This window comes from Pseudophryne corroboree, chromosome 5 (genome assembly GCF_028390025.1).
Source record: "Pseudophryne corroboree isolate aPseCor3 chromosome 5, aPseCor3.hap2, whole genome shotgun sequence".
Taxonomy (NCBI): Eukaryota; Metazoa; Chordata; class Amphibia; order Anura; family Myobatrachidae; genus Pseudophryne; species Pseudophryne corroboree.
In genome coordinates, this window is record NC_086448.1 from 595,909,442 (window position 1) to 595,918,289 (window position 8,848).

The following is an 8,848-nucleotide window of genomic DNA, read 5'->3' on the forward strand; positions in this document are numbered from 1 at the left end:
CACAGCCCGACAGCTGTTTCAACCGACTGGTCTTCCTCAGGGGCTAACCGCACTGCTGTCAGAGCATGAAATATAAGCCTCAAATGGCACCACAAACAACCCAGCAGCATCAGGACGTGGGCTGAGACAAGTCCGGACATGCCTAATGCATCCCCTGCTGTCTCCTTCCACTCCATGCCACTGGTAACTAAGCTAAACAAACCTGGTGTCATGCATAGCAATGGCTCCGGAGCGTGGCAAAACGTGCGGCGGGTGGTCTCAGCAGCCTGACTAGTAAATGGCATGCTGATAGTGAGGGGAATTGCAAGGACACTGTATATCAAAACAGCAGTGAATGAAATGAAGTGATGTGTTTAACAAAATAAAAGGAATAGTGCTGAAGCTCAGCAGAGCAGGGTTCCCTGAAAGTGCAAGGTGCAAAAAGCAGGAAGGAATGACAGGTCTAAAAGAAATAATAACAGGTGACACAAGGACAACCCTCAAAACAACCTACTGCAAAGCAATGCCCACTTGTTACGGCAATCAATATAAATAAGAATATATGTGCAAAAAGAATCCAAACTGCCCTATTGGGGAGAAAAGCCACAGAATGCACAATGTCCGCTGCCTTGTGGTATTAAGTGAGTGATGTACAGCACCCAGTATTCCCAGATCATCACCGATACTGGTACTGACTGAGCCCAACACTGCTTAGTTTCCAAGATCAGCTGGAATTGGACGTTTGCCAGTGTGGTATGGCTGTAAATATCACTAGACCAACATATGTTGTCTACTGGGGAATCCCATATAGGCAGCTGGAGTCTGATACTGCTAAATATAACACCAAAGAGGGACAATAAGCTGCACATAGTGAGCAAGAGAGGGTCTGCATTGTGGATGTTGAAAGCGAGGGTGAAATGAAAGGCGTCACTGCTAGTGAAGTGGAGATCTGTCAGGATTGAGTCTCTAGATCTATAAAGACACACGGCGGTGTCTGACAGCACATAGCATGCAAAGAACCCTCAATGACAGGACACACAGCGGTGTCTAAGAAAATAAAACCAAACAGCGGAATGTAGAGTCCAACAAAAAGTCACTATAACATGTCACAGGAAACAACCTAAACGAAAATCTTCATTAAGGCCAATCGGAGTAAGGCAATTAAGTTTGTGTATCCATTTGTAGTTCTCGTTGTAGCAAAATTCTGTCCCGATCACCCACACGTTGTAGGGGCGGTATGTGATCAATGATACAACATTTGAGCTGGTTAGCAGTATGATGTGCATCCTTAAAGTGTCTTGCGACCGGTAAGTTAGTAAAGTCTTTTGAGGTGTCTGTAGCAATTAGGCACTTCTTGATAGATGAGCGGTGTTGACTGAGCCGTTCTTTCATCATTCTACTAGTCTTGCCGACATACAGACGGTTGCATGGGCATCTCAAAATGTAAACAACAAATCTACAACAAATATACTGTTACAGTCCAGTTGAGTGCTGTTGTGATTTCCTATATATATATATATATATACCCTGCAAGTTTCTTTCATTCATCACAAATGGATGGACTATTGCTGTTTTGTTACAGTTTGGATTTTAGTGGTGTTGGTGTTTTGGAAATTAACGTGCTAGCGGGTAGTACAAGCTACAAGCAACTGAGGTGGATGCTATTAGCACATTGGTCTATCTTGACATAATTACACATTCATTTGTGTTATCAAGACATTGGCAACCATGACTGACGCAACAGTAGACACGGACACAAAACTGCTTTATTCCATTTCCCTGTAGGGGACATACATACGTTCTCTGAGTCTGAAGTGGAGACGATTTTGCATGATACAGGAATGAATGATGAAGGCGAAGCATTGGCACCTGATATTATTTACAGGGATTTGTTACGTTTTAAAAAAGATGGAAATTGATTTCCATTTGCACGGCTTATCATTGAGTGACTATTACATGTCAAAGAAAATACCACGCGGTTTCCGCGTCCGTAATTGCCCCACTTTAGGATGGTTTGACCCAGTTTTCTGTAAGAAGTGGGTAGGGATCCTTAACCGCTATTCTTTTGACCTTATGCTTTTAGTAATTGAACACGCCACTAAGGAATCAAATCTTATCAAAGAAATTTTTTTACAATTTGAGGCCGCTCATCTCCCTATATTAACCCTTGACGAAAGCACTGACTAGTTGGAGTGCCTAAAACAACAATTAACTGCATATAAAAAAGACCTGCTACAGTTTAAGAAAGAAAAATTATTAAAAGTTGAAGCGGACTATGAGAAACATACGGTTTATAAATGGTTGGCAGGTAATCCCTCACAAGAACAGAAACAACCTTTTTTCAGAAGGAATAGATTTCAGCGTGCCCATAATACCGCACGCTTTGATACGGATTCCTCGAACGAATATGCAAGTTCTAATAGTGAGCAGGAGAAAGCAGATACTGCCTCAGCCCCTTTAGACACACGAACCAGGGCAGTAAAGAAAAACACCACCGAAAGCGGCAAAGGAAATACACGCGGAGGGGCAAACAGTCAGAAAGGCAGAGGCAGGGTAGGCCGGCCCCCTATATCCAGAAAAAATATGCTCCGATGCCACCGTTCACGTGTGATGTTCACTTATAAAAGGTATGTTCATCTGTATGCACAGTATCCTGATGACAATATTTAATATATTGAAACGTTGATAAAGAATCCACAGACTTAGCGTCTTTTGTTCCAGTCTGAGTGCCGCACCTCTGCATGCTTTATATTCTATTTAGTGAAGGCACCGACGCAGATTAATGGAAAGCAAGGAGTGCCGGACCTGCGCTCTCTCTCTCTCTCTCTCTCTCTCTCTCTCTATATATATATATATATATATATATATACTGTATTTATATACATATACATATATAAATGAGATTATAAACTAAATAAACGAAAACTATAACATTTAATCAGGAACATTATTTTTGGAACGAGAGGGAGAATAACAATCAGAATGTCAGATCAGGTATACAAACACAGATATTCCAGTGAGTTTAATGCATTTATTAAATTGTACAGTCTTTTTTTTTTTTTTTAGAAATGTATACTGTATGACACTCCCATCAGCAAACAGTCTGAATAAATAATTATTTGTTAGTTAAAAGATTATTGACTGTGGCTCAAAGAGAACTAAATCAATTAGTAACACACGAGAACCTACATCAGGCAATCAATTCCCTAAAGACTGGCAAAACAAGTGTACGAAAGCACTCATCACTTTACCTCTCTGTGGGCAAAACCCTTTATGGAGCTTTATAATCAGTCACTAAATGATAAAGGGGGAAAAAAAAACATTGAACTGAAATACAGTATTCATATTAAAAAGTGCACAAGGATTGTAATATTTTCTATTGATTTTAAATACTTTATATTTTTTAGGTTTAGTATAGCATGAAATAATTCAATCAATTAAATATTTTTAAGCTACATTATTTATTTTTATTATTTATTTTTACAATATAATTCAGAATTTTTTAAATTCTCGCTACTTTTATTTTATTTTAATAAACTATATTATTTTTTTTGTCATTCGAAAAGGTGGCTGCTGATAACCACCAGCCCTTACACTGGATACACTCATTCATGCTTCCATGGATTACATGTACAGCAAAACATATGCAGAGCAAGCACTGTATCATAGAAGTGTTATGCACAGTTGGACATACTGTAGTTACACAATAATCAGCACACTAAAGATTTGAATATAACTTCCAAATTCCATCTTTACAAATAATAATACTTACAGTAGGTAGGAACATCGCACAGTGTATGCATTGCCATAATATTGTGTCACTCATTATCGGTGAGTCTATTATGACATTGCTTCAGTAATTTAGCAATTGTCACTTTACTCCACATACCAAACACAGGATAGAGTTATTTACTTTGTTGGCAATCTCTGACTATGACTATCTATATGGCCAATTGATAAAGTTATACAAATCAAAATGCAAAGATAAAGGGCAGGATGTATGAAGCATCACTTTTAAATGCGATACATCCTGCCACTTCCGCATGCATAGCAGTGTTAATTAACAATATTTTCAAGTACTATTACGACTAAACATGCAAAGGACATCTCTTCAGTGGTTAATGTGGGGTGGAACAGGGCGGAACTGCATTTCGTTACCTCTAATTGCAGGTAGAACCAGTTCCACCTTCGCTCGGCCACAGCATCAGGTCCCTGCTGCATTGTAAAGGTGGCAGCTGCCGCCAGCCAATCCCGGCTCGCGAACCGGCTGCAGCAACAATCAAAAAAAGGGGTGGCTTTTTAAAAATCTTGCATGAGCCAATCACGGCTCGCAGACCGCCAGCCAATGAGAAGCTGCCAAGTGGCAGCTTCTCATTAGCTGGCGTTCCGGGAGCTGTGATGGCGCACAATTGGCGCCAGATTCAAAGTGCAGCCTCGCTTCTTTTCAATAGCAGCCGATCCTTGAGCCAGGACTGTCTGGCGGCTGCTGCTAGCTTTACACTGCAGCCAGGACCTGATGCTCAAGCCCATAGCCACTGAAGCAGGGGGTGAGATGGGGAGGGGTTGAGAGGCGCCGGACCAGTGAGGGCGCTGCTGAAGTCACTGTCACTAGGCTCTTTGCCGCCCGCCACCCGCCGTGAGCTGTGGCACTGCCGCTGCCCGCTATGTACGTGGATTCTAGTGCAGCTATGCTTGCCACTGCTAATTCCCGCCCCCGCACTGTGAGCCTCCTCTCTCTGCAGCAGCATATAAATATATTTTTTTTTTATCTGCATACTCCAGCTTGTATCGAGCGCTTTGTTCATATGTATGCTTTTATTGTTCACTGAATTGTTTGTTGTAATGTGTTGTTTATGTATATGGGAGTGCACAAGCTTTCGCAATCAGTGGCTGCACACTAAATGTATATACTATTGTCTTATGTTGACAGTTACCAGCACGTTACCATGGTAACTGGCCAGCCTTATGCACATCACTTCCTGGCCAGCTGTAAACGTCGAAACTGGAAGTGCTGGATGGGGAAGGTCCGGGAGGTCAGTGGTTTATGCAGCCGAAAGTCATGAAGGTGGGTAAGTGGCGCCAGTTTGTTGGTATATATATTTCTATATTTGTACCGTATCACTGTCTAAGGAAGGGGATACGTCCCCGAAATGTTACTTGCACTTTATTAAAACGTTACACCCGGATGGGTGTTTTTTAAGCACATCAAAAGCCAGCGAGTGCCGCCTCTTTTTTTTGGATGTGCTATGGCGGAATAGCCCCCACAATGAAGGTACCACAGCAAGCAAGAAGCAGCCTTGTCTTTTGTGTTTTGGTTGTTTGTCTTTTGTGTTTTGGATTTGGATCTGGATCTGGATCCTTGCTCATGTTTTGGATCTGGATGATTTTTGAATTTTTTTTTTGCTAAAATCACAGAATTTGGAGCTAATTTTGATCCTATGGTATTATTAACCACATGAACTTTACTTTCCACTCATTTTCAGTCTATTACGAACACCTCACCCCTCACAATATTGTTTTTAGGCCTAAAAGTTGCACCAAGGTAGCTGTATGACTAAGCTAAGCGATACAAGTGGGCGGCACAAACACCTGGCCCATCTAGGAGTGGCACTGCATTGGCAGATGGGATGACACTTAAAAAAAAACTAGGCCCCCAAACAGCACATAATACAAAGAAGTAAAAGAGGTGCAATGAGATAGCTGTATGACTAAGATAAGTGACACAAGTGTGCGGCACAAACACCTGGCCCATCTAGGAGTGGCAATGCAGTGGCAGGCAGGATGGCCCTTAAAAAAAACTAGGCCCCAAACAGCACATCATTCAAAGAAGTAAAATAGGTGCAATGATGTAGCTGTATGACTAAGCTAAGCGACACAATTGTGCGGCACAAACACCTGGCCCATGTAGGAGTGGCACTGCAGTCCCACAGCACTAATGGCAGATACTGGACACACGTCTAATACCAACATAGCTGTCAAGGCCTCAGTTATCCGCTTTGCAACAGGATGACTGCTGTCATATTTCATATTCCTCGTTAGTTGAAGTAGTACAAGTGGTTTTCCCTACTTCCCCTCTGTGATGACGATTGACTCCCGGCAGCAACAACAGCGGCGGCAGCAGTAGGAGAAAGTGGTTCCTGATCTTTCCCTATTTTATCCTCCAAATTTTTTTTCTCCATTTTTTTTCTGGAGTTATATAAAAAAAATGCAGCACAAGAGAGCATACCTCTACACCACACAGGTCAAACCCTTTAAAAATTATTTGGATTCAATTTTAATAGCCCCTTTATTTGTAGTAAATAATATAAAGCACAGGACAGCAAGACTGAACTTATATGGCAGCACCACTTGACTGGATTTATACTGCAGTACGACTGGACATTTACAGCAGTATCACTGGATTCATATGGCAGTACCACTGGACATATACAGCAGTATCACTGGACTGGATTTATATCGCAGTACCACTGGACATATATAGCAGTATCACTGGAATTATATGGCAGTATCACTGGACTTTTACAGCAATACCACTGGACTTGATTTATATGTAGTACCCCTGGATTTTTATGGCAGTACCACTGGACATATACGGCAGTATCACTGGATTCATACGGCACTACCACTGGACATATAAGGCAGTATCACTGGAATAATATGGCAGTACCACTGGTCATATATGGTAGTATCACTGGATTTATAAGGCAGTACCACTGGACGTATACAACAGTATCACTGGAATTATATGGCAGTACCACTGGACATATATGGCAGTATCACTGGATTTATACGGCAGTACCACAGTACATATACGGCAGTATCACTGAATTTATATGGCAGTACCACTGGACATATAGGCAGTATCACTGGGCTTATATGGTAGTATCACTGGACTGGATTTATACGGCAGTACCACTGGACATATACAGCAGTTTTACTAGATTTATATGGCAGTATCACTGGATTTATACAGCAGTATTACTGGACATATATGGCAGTATCACTGGAATTATATGGCAGTACCACATGACATATACAGTACCACTGGATTTATATGGCAGTACCACTGGACATATATGGCAGTAACACTAAAATTATATGGCAGTATCACAGTAATTATATGGCAGTAACACTGGACTTACAGAGCAGTACCACTGGACTGGATTTATATGGCAGTACCACTGGATTTATACAGCAGTACCACTGGACATATACAGCAGTATCACTTGGCTGGATTTATACGGCAGTACCACTGGACATATACGGCAGTTTTACTGGATTTATATGGCAGTATCACTGGACTTATACAGCAGTATCACTGGACTGGATTTATATGGCAGTATCACTGGATTTATACAGCAGTACCACTGGACATATATGGCAGTATCACTGGAATTACATGGTAGTACCACAGGACATATACAGTACTACTGGATTTATACGGCAGTACCACTGGACATATATGGCAGCTTCACTGGATTTATACGGCAGTACCCCTGGACATATATGGCAGTAACACTAAAATGATATGGCAGTATCACAGTAATTATATGGCAGTAACACTGGACTTATAAAGCAGTACCACTGGACTGGATTTATATGGCAGTACCACTGGATTTATACAGCAGTACCACTGGACATATACAGCAGTATCACTTGGCTGGATTTATACGGCAGTACCACTGGACATATACGTCAGTTTTACTGGATTTATATGGCAGTATCACTGGACTTATACAGCAGTATCACTGGACATATATGGCAGTATCAGTGGAATTACATGGCAGTACCACTGGACATATATGGCAGTATCACTGGATTTATATGGCATTACCACTGGACTTATACAGCAGCACAGTGAAACCACCACTGGATTGATGCAGGACAACACAGCACCATTGCAATGGACTGGACTTATACAGCAGCACTGGACATATGGCAGCAGAGGACACGACCATTGTGACTGGACTAATGCAGCATAAAACACTATACTGGACTGAGTAGCACTAGACAACACTAGAATTGCCACCCCACTTTCCCTCACTACACTCTCCAATGCCGGAGTGAAAATGGTGGCAACGCATGGCTCCTTATATGGAATCCAAAAACCCACGAGAATCCAACAGCGGGATGAAGTTTTGCCTCGTTCTGGTTTCCAAGTCTGGCAGGAAAATGCGATCTGGGCTCGGGATGTGAAGTTCAGGGGGATTTGGAACCGATCCCGCTCATCTCTAATATATATATATATATATATATATATAGAGAGAGAGAGAGAGAGAGAGAGAGAGAGAGAAGAGAGAGAGAGAGAGACAGAGAGAGAGAGAGAGAGAGAGAGAGATTTTTTTGTTAATAAGACCATTTTGGATAAGTTTATACATGTTCTTCACCTAAGTCACTCATAACTATTTCTCAACATTTAAAAAAAAAAATTAAAGAATTGCCAGTTAATAGGTTAAATAAATAGCAATAAGCTTTTAAGAAAATACTTGTGTATTAAAAATAAATAAGAACAGTATAACATTTTAATATTGTGATCATTTCTTATACCCTGTAAAATACATTTACATCCTAAACTGTGCACTCCATTATAACATTATAAAGAATTGAATGACCTATAAAACACATTTCAGTACATATAACACTTATTTTATTAATTTAAAAAAAAATGTTTATTACATCTAATGTTAAACTTAAGCTATACATAAATAACTCCAAAAATAATGTACATAATACAAGGAAAACTGTGAACCTATACTTTAGTTACCACTTAATATTCTAATACATGTAATATCTAATATACAGTTGCAAGAAAAAGTAAGTGAACCCTTTGGAATTTCCTGGATTTGTGCATAAATTGGTCATAAAATGT

At 40.6% G+C, this 8,848-nt stretch overlaps 1 pseudogene; it reads right to left on the minus strand.

Annotated features, from left to right (window-relative positions):
• Window positions 1-626: 626 nt before the first annotated feature.
• On the minus strand, window positions 627-746 carry LOC134930255 (5S ribosomal RNA; annotated as a pseudogene).
• Between the last annotated feature and the right edge of the window lie 8,102 nt (window positions 747-8,848).